This window comes from Haliotis rufescens, unplaced genomic scaffold (assembly GCF_023055435.1).
Source record: "Haliotis rufescens isolate VD_foot unplaced genomic scaffold, xgHalRufe1.0.p SCAF_44, whole genome shotgun sequence".
NCBI classification, from domain to species: Eukaryota; Metazoa; Mollusca; class Gastropoda; order Lepetellida; family Haliotidae; genus Haliotis; species Haliotis rufescens.
Window position 1 is genome coordinate 444,332 of NW_025964157.1, and position 13,398 is coordinate 457,729.

General features: G+C 38.3%; 1 protein-coding gene across 1 annotated transcript in view; it reads left to right on the forward strand.

Annotated features, from left to right (window-relative positions):
- Nucleotides 1-744: 744 nt before the first annotated feature.
- LOC124136025 (cadherin-like and PC-esterase domain-containing protein 1) overlaps nucleotides 745-13,398 on the forward strand; it is a 117,055-nt gene continuing 104,401 nt past the window's right edge. Inside the window, exon 1 of the mRNA XM_046501772.2 lies at nucleotides 745-961. The gene's annotated coding sequence lies outside the window, so the exon portion shown is untranslated. The remainder of the gene's footprint in view (nucleotides 962-13,398) is intronic.

Below are 13,398 nucleotides of genomic sequence, written 5' to 3' on the forward strand. Positions count from 1 at the left end.
CGATATTCAAGCCATATGACGGCGGTCTGTTAATATTCGAGTCTGGACCAGACAATCCAGTGATTGACACCATGAGCATCGATCCATGCATTTGGGATACGATGACATGCTTCAACCAAGTCAGCGAGCCTGACCTCCCGATCCGGTTAGTCGCCTCTTACGACAATTTTAACTTGGAATCCCCGTGGGGGCTCTCATATGTAAGTAGTTCCAATATATACAGTGAAGTTCAGGATATAAAAATAACGAAGGGTGCTGAACTTTTTTTCATGAGTTTATAAAGCACGTCCAGGAGAGTGTTCGGTTTTGTAGTTCCATTAGCTCAAAGAGTGAGTGAGTTGGGTTTAATGCCGCTTTTAACAGTATTCCAGCCATATCGCGGCGTGTCAGCTTAATGTGGGAGGAAAGCCCGAAGTGATGCAGGTCTCAGACGTTTACCACTTCGGTGAAACCCACGAGCACGGGTATGGTGCTGACAAACCTAGAAACATAATCGGGGCGAACCGGGATTCGAACCCACAATCATAGGTTTCTGGCGTGCCAAGGGACGCAACTCTGCACAGCGAATCTACAGGCTGTGCCCAAAGAAAGCTCAAAGAAAAGAGCAAACTGCGTCAAAGGTCGCTTTACAGTACAAAACTACTCCAGAAAACTGAAACCGAAACTACACGAAAACAGGACGTCAAGCGGAGAAAGGTCAACGACTGTCCATCGGCGGCGTGGCTGTGACGTTAAACATGCAACAGAACTGTGAATAATTGTCGACAGAGATCAAAGGGTTCAGGGCGTGGCTCTCAGCCAGCTGAGTGATTCCTCAGTCCGTCACGTGACTGCGGTGCCATATGGACTGTTCCTGGGATAACCACTTCACGTTGGATATCAAACTAATGCACGCGGAGTGTTGGGAATTATCCGGCGCTATCGGAACCAGTGGGTAAAGGACAGGAGTGCTGTAGGCGGGGTAAGGCGACATGTCGGATAACCCTTAGTCAGACTCGTAAATTCCAAAGTCCTTCCATGGGAGGCTCCGTCGATATGTGATAAAGTTTGTTTCCTTGTTATCCCAACTGCAATTCTGACATTTCGAACTTGCGGTGTTGTTAATATCTGCAAGCAGGGAGAGTGAGTTGGGTGTTGCTGCAGACAACAGCCTTGGTTTTTCCTGAGTAAGATTGCAGGTGTCCTGAACAGTAGGCTTGCTGTTAGAAAAGACCATAGTTCATCTCATACAGCCTTTAACAATGGGAGGTGACTGATGATATTCTGATTGCTTTTGATGTCAAATTGATATCAAGTGATGAGGATCTTTCAGTGTTTTAGATATATGTAGTTACTGTATATTTTGAATGAGCTGGGTTTACACTGTGTTAAACTGTATCTGATTACTGGCCTGTGTCCAGTGTATCAGTTTAATGTAGCCCAGGTCTATATACTACTCAAGAACAACTGTTTTCGTAATATAGATTATAGAATTGATATTTAATAAAATCAATTTCTAGACATTATAAAGGTTATGCAGTGCAAGTACAGCCAAGAACCAGTCTATAAGGCTTCCGTTTAGCATGTGACATTCATTACACGATTGGCAGATATTGAGATAGTGTCCTGAAGATATTTGGATATTCATGTATAGATTTAAAAAGGTCAGTGAAAGAGTGCAGGGTAACAAACTTAAGAAATTTTAAGCACTTCAACAATATTTCTTTATAAGAATATCTCATAAACACATTAGCCATAGATATATTTTACATAATATCAATACAATATTGTATCGAAAATTTGTATTCAATAAACTAATTATGTGAGCCCCATGCTGCGAATCTGAAACACAAACCATATTCAAACATGCCATCTGTATTCCAGGACAATATGCTAACCTGTCTCACATATTATTTCTCATGTGTTTTGGGGTAAATGTTTATGTAAGTAAAGTGAGACCTTTATGAGAGGCAGTATATCCTGCACTCAACAGCACTGCTTCCATCAGCACCCTGCCTCCCGCCCCTGTGTGGAGTACATCATGATTGCAGTGTATACACTTTGTCATCAACCTGCCACGCCCATCTGTGGGGTCAGCTGGTAGATGAAGATACATCACATATGTTGCAGTATATGTAGCCAGTATTCATTTGTAAATTACTGCACAACTGAATATGATTGTATCTATGTCACATGCAAGGGAATATACATGTACTATTTCCCTTCAACTGATTTCGTTGCTTTAACAGGTGTTTTATAGAATGTGTAGACTCCCTCACATGTTTTTGTTTGTTGTTAGGTATATTCCAGCGATGTGATGTGGTCTGTAAATAATCAAGTCAGGACCTGACAATCCAGTGATTGACATCATGAACATCTGGGATTAGATGACATGCATTAGCCAAGTCAGCGAGCCTGACCAACCAATCCTTAAGCTGCTATTACAACAACCTTGGCTTGCTGAAGACTAATTCTAACCTGGATCTTCATGGGGTCCTTCCATGTCTGACTAGGGGCACAAGTATGTCGTCCCATGAGTGTGTAGGGGGCACGGGTGGCCCAGTTGTCTAAGGCGCCGCGATTCGCTGTGCAGAGTTGCGTCCCTTGGGCACGCCAGAAACCTATGATTGTGGGTTCGAATCCCGGTTCGCTCCCATTATGTTTCTAGGTTTGTCAGCACCATACCCGTGCTCGTGGGTTTCACCGAAGTGGTAAACGTCTAAGACCTGCATCACTTCGGGCTTTCCTCCCACATTAAGCTACAGGTCGCGATATAACTGGAATACTGTTAAAAGCGGCGTTAAACCCAACTCACTCACTCACTCACTCATGAGTGTGTAGGGTCCGTCTCATGTCCAAATAGGAGGGGCATTGGTGACCTAAGCATCTAAAGGTTGGTTGGTTGGTTGGTTTATTGTTTAACGCTGCACTCAGCAATATTCCAGCTATATGACAGCAGTCTGTAAATAATCAAGTCTGGACCAGACAATCCAGTGATTGATATCATGAGCATCGACCCACCCAATTGGGATCGATGACATGCATCAACCAAGTCAGCGAGCCTGACCACCTGATCCAGTTAGTCGCCTTTTACGACAAGCATAGTCACCTTTTACGGCAAGCATGGGTTGCTGAAGACCTATTCTACCCCGGAATCTTCACGGGTCGCATCTTTAGCACCCCAATTAACTTGGCAGAGTAATCAGGGGTTACAATCCTTTTCCACCCTGATTATGTTTCTAGGCTTGTCAGCACCATACCCGTTCTCGTAGGTTTCACCAAAGTGGTAAACGTCTAAGACCAACCTTACTTTAGGCTTTCCTCCCACATCAATCTGACACACTGTGATAAAACTTATATACCCCCACATCAAGTTGACACGCCGCGATGCTCCTGAAATACTCCTCAAAGTTTTGAATCCAACTCACTTATTCACTCACTAACAAAGGCCTAAATAAAAAATGTGAGCTTTAGACAGCTTGCTTCAAACCATGAAACTCTACTTTACTGACCGACAATCCTGTTTGTTTGGAAACCTTAATCCAGCCATACTGTCCTTTCCCAATGAAATCATCCAAATTTGCAAACTTTCTGGATCAACGAACTATGGATGCTAATTAATGTTGGTTTAATTATGAATGGACTCTCAAAAAAAGATTGTCCTCATGGCAAGGTTTCCAGACTAACACATGGGGCGGTCGGGTAGCCTAGTGGTTCGATTCCCGACATGGGTACAATGTGTGAAGCCCATTTCTGGTGTCCCACGCTGTGATATTGCTGGAATATTGCTAAAAGGGGCGTAAAACCATTTTCACTCACTCCAGACTAACAGTGTCAAGATCTATCTGTATTCGGCTCAGGGCTGGTTTACCAACTTTAAGAAATGGACATGTAATATATTCTATGGGTTTCAGATGATCTCTGAACCATGATAAGTTGTCGGAAAGTATTATTGTCTAACTGTTGTTCAATGTTGATATCCACACAAGACAATACCACATGTGTTTGTGAACAGTATGGAAGCCTTTTAGGGCCATTTATTTTTTTAAATTTTTCTTTAAGCTACTAACTTCTAATTTCAAGATGCGAATATGAAATTTCACCTTATTATCTTGAAATTTTAACTTATTATCTTGAAATTTTAACTTATTATCTTTAGATTTCAACTTCTGTATCTTGAAATTTTAACATAGCATCTTGAAATTTCAACTTAGTATCCTGATGATATGTTGACATTTCAAGATACTATGTTGAAATTTTAAGTTATAATCTTAAAATTTCAAGATTATTATTTGCCAGAACACTTTTTTCAAATTTTGTTCTATTTCTATGTCACAGCCACACCAACCTGAATTCACAATTGTACTAAATGAAATAAGGGTGATAAATGCAACTTTTAGATAATAACAGTATTAATCAAGCCAAAAACTATATAAAACCTTAAGGGCCTAGTTTATGGGTTGGTCGGTAATGGAAAACATGAATATTTCTTCACATCTTGATGATGAAAGTTACGGAAACCTCTAAGGGCCACTTGTTATCCTTCTATTTTTTTTTAAATTTCAAGATAGCAAGTTGCAATTTCAAGATATGTTGAAATTTCTAGATACTAAGTTGAAATTTCAAGATACATACGTTGAAATTTCAAGTTAAAATCTCAAATTTTGTATTATTATCTTGAAATTCAAGATCATTATCTTGAAATTCAACTTAGTATATATATCTTGAAATTTCAAGATAATTAGTTGAAAATTCAAGATAATAAGTTGAAATTTCAAGTTATAATCTTAAAATTTCAACTCATTGTCTAGAAATTTCAAGATCAATATCTTGAAATCTAAAATTTGTATCTTGAAATTTCAACATAGCATCTTGAAATTTCAACTTAGTATCTTAAAATTTCAAGAAGATCATGAATATAAATAATGACCCTAAGAGGCTTCCGTAGGATCCTCCTCCTCAAGCCAGCCTGTCTTCAGCAGTCAATATGTGTCCCAGATGACAGTCAAGTGTGTTGCACTGTCTAGCAGGATTATTATGGAACAAATTAATCTTCCCTAACTGATCTATTGCTCTTCATCAGTCAGTCCAACAGTACCTATATCTGGATAATTATGGTCTTACAAATACATTAACCTAGGTTCATCTAAACAGAACAAAATACATGTAGGTGGTTCTAGGTATGTATCTCTATTGTATCTGGCATAGAGGTGATAGAGGGGGGAAATGATGTTAAATTAATTAAAGGGCAGAGTGGTTACTGTTTATACAGAAACATGTAGATGTATTTCATTTTTCAGAGAAAGGTTTCTCTTCTTGATTAAATGTGGACAGTTGCTAGCGACAAACTGTATTTTTATAGTATTTTAAAAAAGATACCTGAAACTTTTTTTAAAGACTTATGAACCCATTACAAATATACAGGGAAATTAAAAAGAATAAATTTCAGTTATTGTTTTATATTTTCTGTAATGTTGGATGATTCTATGGAAACCTTTTAGGGCCATTTGTTTGATTTTACTTTTTTTCTTGAAATTTCAAGATACTCACTTGAAATTTCAAAATGTTATGTTGAAATTTCAAGATATTGATCTTGAAATTTTAAGATTTTAACTTGATTACAAGATCGTAAGTTCAAGATGCATACGATGAAATTTCAAGATAATAAGTTGAAATTTCATGATAATAAGTTAAGATAAATTTATAGAAATAATAATTTGAAATAAGTATGTATCTTGAAACTTCAAGTTAGTATCTTGAAATTTCAACTTACTGTCTCGAAATTTCAAGAAAAGAATAAAAAAACAAATGGCCCTAAAAGGCTTCTGCATGATTCATAAACCAGAAAATTAATAATACGCTGACCTTGCTAACCTTAGGTGTAACACAATTCATCAGGCAGATCATTCCACTCTATTCTTGGTCTACATCTCATCATAAAGCCCCATCTGAAACCATAGAATATTACATCAGCATCATGTCGATATCTGCCGTATTACCCAGCTGCAGATGTATATTTCATGTCATGTGTGATATAGACAAGCTGGGCCTGTGATACATTGCAGGTGCCCCACAGACTGGCCATGTAAACACACTGTGTATCTGATTGTACATTTCATACACATGTGGTCAGCTGAGGCCCTCAGCTGTCTTGCTCTCCACACAGCAGGGCTTCATCAGCCCTTCTTTATCAAACTCAGGAATTTGGAAAATTCTGTGAACAAGACTTGTTTCAGTTTTGTTTTTATTTTGATTGTACATCCTCCAAGACTGAAGGTTAAGGGGAATATTTTGCTTTGATTGATGATATGAACTGGACATGTGGACCATTAGAATGTTGTTCTGTGTTTGATGTATTTGACAAAACAGATCAGTATTTAGACTTACTTAGCACAAGTCTCAAAGGGAACTATTATTAGTTTAAATCGTAATTTCTAGATTATATGAATAATAAGAACACGCTCTCCCTACAAAAGAATAGCATCCTTGACATCTGCTTATCTAGATTTGCTGTTTATAAGAATGGAACTACTGTACAGGTATATATACGTACTTATCATTCAGTAAAGACTTGGAGCAAGGCTAATCAATATTGTATACATATCCTCTTTGTTTTGACGTCAGATTCAAGCAATGGAATTTTGTAAACTCCGTTAAATCAGTGATTGTCTAAACAAGTTAACTGATGCTTTTTGTTCAATTTTTATACATTTTATTTTTTTAATCCACAGAAATTAAATCAGCATTTAGAAACTGAATTGAACAATTTTATTTTTATGGTGTTTTTTAAATTCATTTCATCAATCCTTAAGTCAAAAACTATATGAAATGCTATATAGACTATTAAAGGCTTTATTCAACTTTATTCAACTGACTTGGCATTGTGAGTGTCAGAATATCAGTTATGTCACATGCTATCAATGGAGGCAAGCCCCAATGCGATGTGAGAAGACCGTAGGGTGTTGATGAAGCAAAGATAAAATCAGAGGGATTTGAATCAACAATCATTAAGTCCAGGATCCGCTGCATTTCCCCTCTCACTCACGTTTCTTTAAGTGGGTGTATTGGCTGCCTCTGAGTCTAAGACACAGAGATATATGTGCAGAGTTGTGTCCCTTAGGTGTGCCAGAAACCTAAGATCATGAGTTTAATTTCCAAATCATGGTTCTAGTTTGTCAGCACCATACCATCTTCCTGAGGCAAGGGAATTAACTGACTATACAACTCCCGTTTTTCACCCTTGAACTGGGCTGGAATTTCTGAGTTTGATCGTTACTAAGCTCCACCAGTGGCTATTACAAGTTATGTCCCTTCTATGTCCCTCCTATTGACCAATTAGATTCCACCTCTCATATCATTTGCATTTGCTTGAAACAAAACGGCGGCACCCAGTCAGACGATCTGATCGATAATCAAGATCTATATTGTGATAAGATTTGCTTTGTAAATCAACCAAAATCTGAGCAACTGGATGTCGATTTAGTTACGTGATTTTGATTGGATAGAGCATAGACTCGATAGTCCAGCCAAAATATAACTCCATAATTCCAGCCTAGTTCGGCAAGGGTGGAAACTGGACTTTTATAGTCAGTTAATGTCCTTGGCTCTGGAAGATGGCTAAATAGCCGTTCTTGTGGATTTCACCAAAGTGTAAATAACATGCTGTGATATGACTGAAGAACTATTCAAAACAGTGTTAAAACTCACTCACTCACTCACAGCTTGCATGTTGATCTTTGTCTCGGGGACAGGGTGACATCGGAAGGAGGGCATCTATTTCCAATATCGTCTTTCTTTTGTTGTTTTGTTCCAGAAACAAAGATCAACATACAGCGCTCATGTCACTCAGCATGCCACTTTCATTTCTATGTTCTTCATACACAGGGCTCAATAAGGAGTTCTTCATGACATTTATGTGCCTTAGCTTCCTCTTTGGAAACGGTTATATTGTTGTTCAAATGATCTGATGTTTCAAAAGATATATTTCAATTCCATGTATGGGTTTTATCTGTGGTGGTGTGTCAGATTGAAACTGTAAGGAGAACTGCTATATTCAATGTTTTCCTGAGCTGCAATGTACAACAGGGTTATGCGTTAAATATAAGAGTGAGTGAGTGAGGGAGTAAGTGGCTGGCTGGCTGGCTTGCTGGGTTTGTTCGAGTGAGTGAGTGAGTGAACAGTATTTCAGCTATATCACTGTTGCTTAAAGTAGATGAAAAGCCAAACGTGATGAAGGTCAAATACATTTAGTCAACCCGTTATAAGCATGGACATGGTGCTGACCAACCAAGGATCATAATCACCATCAATACATGATCATATAATCCTGGTAAGCCTAAGGGAAACAACTCTGCATAGAGATGCTAAGAAGACAGGGCCACTCATCGCTAATTGATGATTACAGAAACAAAATACATTTCTATTTTCAAATGACAAAATTGTAAGCTTTCAAAGACAAATGAATGTTGTTATATTTTCTCAGCACACTACATTATCACACAACCCTATAAGACTGTCTCGTGGTAGAGCATCTGACCGGAGGGTGAAAGGTCGAGATTCGATCCCCGGCCATGTCATACCAAAAGACGTTAAAAGATAGTACTTGTTATTACCCTGTCTAGCACTCGGCATTAAGGAGCTAAAACGAGGACTGGTCAGCTTGAAGTCAGTATACTGTGTCTGAGTGGGGTATTCATGTTAAACTGCAGCATGGTATCTCAGTGGGCTAGCACTATAACACCGGAATTAGTCTGAACTAGTATCAGCACACACACACACACACACACACACACACACACACACACACACACACACACGTCGCTATGTAAGTACAATAATCAAGAACGCAACGTTAAGCCACATTTCACCTCACCACCTCACCACCTCACCACCTCACCACCTCACCAAATGGGAAAGCAATAGACCTGCACCATGACTGTAGAATATATATTTTTTAGGTATATATTTTTTACTAAAAGACTAGGCAAGACTAGATCAAACTAATCAAGTCTAGTTTGCTTGATATGAAAACAGCAGAAGAGGAAAGGTTCTATATAAGATTTTTAAAATTATTTTAAAGACATGTTTTCATTGACTAAGTGTTAGTCTTGGAAAGCATACCGGGTATAATCTGACATTTAACTGTCATGCAAAATAAATGGCCTATAGAATGCTAGGAGAGAGGTTTCTTTACCATTTGTGTTTATCCTCCAGGATTCCTACTGTTGGTTGAAGGGGGCACGGGTGGCCCAGTCGTCTAAGGCGCCGCAATTCACTGTGCAGAGTTGTGTCCCTTCGGCATGCCAGCAACCTATGATTGTGGGTTCGAATCCCGGTTCGCCCCAATTATGTTTCTAGGTTTGTCAGCACCATACCCGTGCTTGTGGGTTTCACCGAAGTGGTAAACGTCCGAGACCTGCATCACTTCGGGCTTTCCTCCCACATTAAGCTGACACGCCGTGATATAACTGGAATACTGTTAAAAGCGGCGTTAAACACAACTCACTCACTCACTCATTCACTACTGTTGGTTGATATAACAATCCCTCTTAGTCCACCAGATTGTCAGACATTAGTGTAATTGGTAGCTATATTCATGATAGACATTTCATGATTAAAAGGGGCACAGTTGGTCCAGTTGTCTAAGATGCCTCAATTCACTGTGCTGAGTTGCATCCCTTGGGCGCGCCAGAAACCTATGATTGAATCCCGGTTCGTCCCGATTATGTTTCTAGGTTTGTCAGCACCATACCCGTGCTCATGGGTTTCACCAAAGTGGTAAACATCTGACACCTGCATCACTTCGGGATTTCATCACACATTAAGCTGACACACCGTGCTATAACTGAAATACTGTTCAAAGTGGCATTAACCCCCACCTACTCACTCATAATCTCATAATTAGAAAGTTATGTTAAAATAATTCAGCTGCCGTTGATACAGTAAGGTACCAAATTGAGTCTATCATTTTTTCTAAAATGAAACATGATTTGTTCATACACATAAACACAAAAAGATTCTACAAATTACAAACAAATATACTGTTTTCAAGACAACTATTTACAATAAGTATTTGCTGATACCGCAAGCACAAATTGAACTACACTATGCAAAATAATGTTCATGTTTTCATAGTTTTTCAGTGGTCTTCAAAATTGCATTTCAATATGGATGCCATTTGACAACATCATATGCAAAAGCAGTTAAAATGACAGCTATTTCCTCGGGTGCCTGTACACTTCATCCCCCTGCATCTGATAAGTATCTTTACAGCCCGTCAATGTGCAAGTGTTTATTTCTACACTTTATCCCCGATTTTCCATATTTTTTTCCAAGGCATTTCCGGAGAAGTGGCATGTTTTATGCAGTGGCTGTTTGGATAAGTTGAAAGGATAATACTACATGTAGTGGCAGTGTTGCTGTATAAACAGTCATGTGACACTATACTTTAATGTCATGTGAAGTTTGAGACAAGCTGATGGGAATTTGATATGAGATGTTTTAATCACAAAGAAAATATTTCTCTTCTGTTTGTTGTGAAAATCTGTTGATGAAATCTTAGGACATATGTTTCATCAATCAAAATTGTTCCCATCCATGCTGAGAGCTTTTTCTGGTCTGTTCATTACGGGGTAATGAATGTGTGGTAATTTGAACAAACGGGAACTCAAAGTAAATTTTATGTCAAGGTTAAATATTTAGCATCCTTAACAAACAAGTGGGAGTGAAACGCTGAGTTCTTCGGATATGATATTTAGATTCTGATATTTAGGTCGAAAGTGGACAGTTGATGTGGGGTTGCCAGCAAGTAAGACACTAAAATAAACTTTTTAAATAGGATTTAAAACAGAAATCAACAAAAGATTATTATCAAAAAAAATTTGACTGTTAAATTTATTGTTTAGGTATATTTCTTTTACTAAAAGCCTAGGAAAGTCTAGATCAAACCAACCAAGTCCTATGAAAACAGTAGAAGAGGAAAGGTTCTTTCGAAAAAATGTATTATTATTTTAAAAGAGATGTTTTCATTGACTAAGTGTCAATACCCTAAAGGCGACGTTTCGATAGAGATCTATACCAAAACATCACCTTCAGAGTATTAAAGAAGTTTTTATCCACAAATTGTGTCTACTTTGTCATCCATCAACTTCTAAGTAATGCCTATCAAACAATGCACACTGTCCACAAGAAAATATGGTATCTGTAAAACTTGCTACCTGTCCTGTTTACTCAATATTTGACTTCAGTCTTTCATGGATGCCCTACAGACTGACTGCCATGTTCCCTCTGATCTCGGGACAAACCTGCAATCATGTTCCTGTCCCCGAGGAATGATTAACCTTCTGGACCAAGGCACGGGAAGAATAGCATGTGAGTGTGGAGTTGGAGCCGTGAACGGCACCACTGTGTGGATGTTGTGAGAAAAAACACAAGATTTTGCTTCTGATTTAGTCTAATGTACCGTAAGCACAAATGAATTTATTTGGGGTTTTGATCACACTTTCAATGTTAGGGTGGATCTGTAAAACCAAAACATGAATTCTTTGGTTTAAAAGCATATTTTGTTAATCAAACATAACATTGTTTTCACTTTTAGCAATGTTTAGCTATCTCATTCATAAATGATAGAGTAAGACCTAAGTTTACTCATCAATGGATACATTATATTTTTGGTAGGAAGGCTTTCTATTTAGTTTTGAAACAGTAAAAGTTTTCAGTTCCGTTATTAAGATTATGCACAAGAAAATGAAAAAGAATTGCAGTAGTTTCTACAAATATATAACAGATCTGTTGTCACCATAGACAGCCATCCAGTGTCCACTGAGGAACCCACCACATGTGATGTAACCATGTGACCTGACTACCCCAGGGGGCCTGTAATCCCCTCCCCTTTTAATCCCCAACCACCCCGAACAGCAGGGGGGCGGGGACTGAGGTCAAGAAAGTTCAGCAAGAAAGCTAAAATAATCCCCTTTCTTATGACTGAATCAACACAAGTCTTTACAATGAAGATGGATTTCTTCAAACACATGTTTAACATATTAAAATTATCCAGGATTTGAAGAGACATCTAATCTAAAATATTGGTAGTATGAAACATGCTAAGAGATCGATCCAACTGACAGTACATGCAAGTTTAATTTAAGCTGTTTTGAGCTTTTGATTTAATCAGTTAATGATTACCCCACTTATAACCCAACATTGTTTCAGTTTAGACCTGAGACCTAGACCTAGACCTAGACCTAGACCTAGACGGGCTCTAGGGCTGGGACGGGTAACTTGGGTACTCAGGTCGGGTGGGTACTGAGTTGGACGCGTGTACCACAGGACTACCCGGACCCGTGGTTAGTCATGTGATATATTGTTTAATGGCAAAAATTATCTAGAACTCTATGGTTACACTACAAGTCACTAATGTTCGCATTTCTTCTGACTATACACCCATTTCTTCGGACTTTTATGTTTGAATAAAGAGAAAACTTCAGTCTACGTCAGTGTATGCATGACCAGATCATTTTATACCTGTATCTAAATACTGTTTGACAGAAGTATGGTCAAACGTTTCCCAATTGGACATTTTGTACCTATCTTTTGAGACCTACAGCTGGTACCCGGGTAGTGTCAGGTAATAGGGGGAGGGTACCCAGGTAGTTATTTTGGACTCGTCCCAGCCCTAATGGGCTCTGAACAATGGAGCATCGTTCTCTGAATCACTGCTCTTCAGTTTCATGTGACGATCTTAACTGTCATTACAACAGACAGGGAGAATTATTTCAAACATTCTCCTGCTAATTGCAGTTTGTAACATTATTGAAGCCCAAATATGTTGTCATCTGAATGCATGTTCTCATTTCCATTTGTAAATCATCATGTCAAGTGAAGTTCTATCACAATTATCACTTTTTCATAGACCAAGATAGTTATTTCCTCAGAAGATATATCTTTTGTTTTGTAAGAATTGATATGATGCTGAATGGATTTTTGAAAATTTCATTTGGACACGACGCCATGAGTCTTCAAATGAGAACTTTCCGTACATACATACTTTTATGTCACAATGTTCGTTCAGCTGAAGCAATATGATTTAGTTCTTGACTGCACACAAGGCATGAAATTTTTCACAAATCTTGTCCCCAAGAAAGTGCATTATACTCAAGTGCACACTGTACAAGGTAGACACAATTTATGGATAACAACTTCTTTAATACCCTAAAGGCGACGTTTCAATAGAGATCTATACCAAAACATCACCTTCAGAGTATTAAAGAAGTTTTTATCCACAAATTGTGTCTACTTTGTCATCCATCAACTTCTAAGTAATGCCTATCAAACAATGCACACTGTCCACAAGAAAATATGGTATCTGTAAAACTTGCTACCTGTCCTGTTTACTCAATATTTGACTTCAGTCTTTCATGG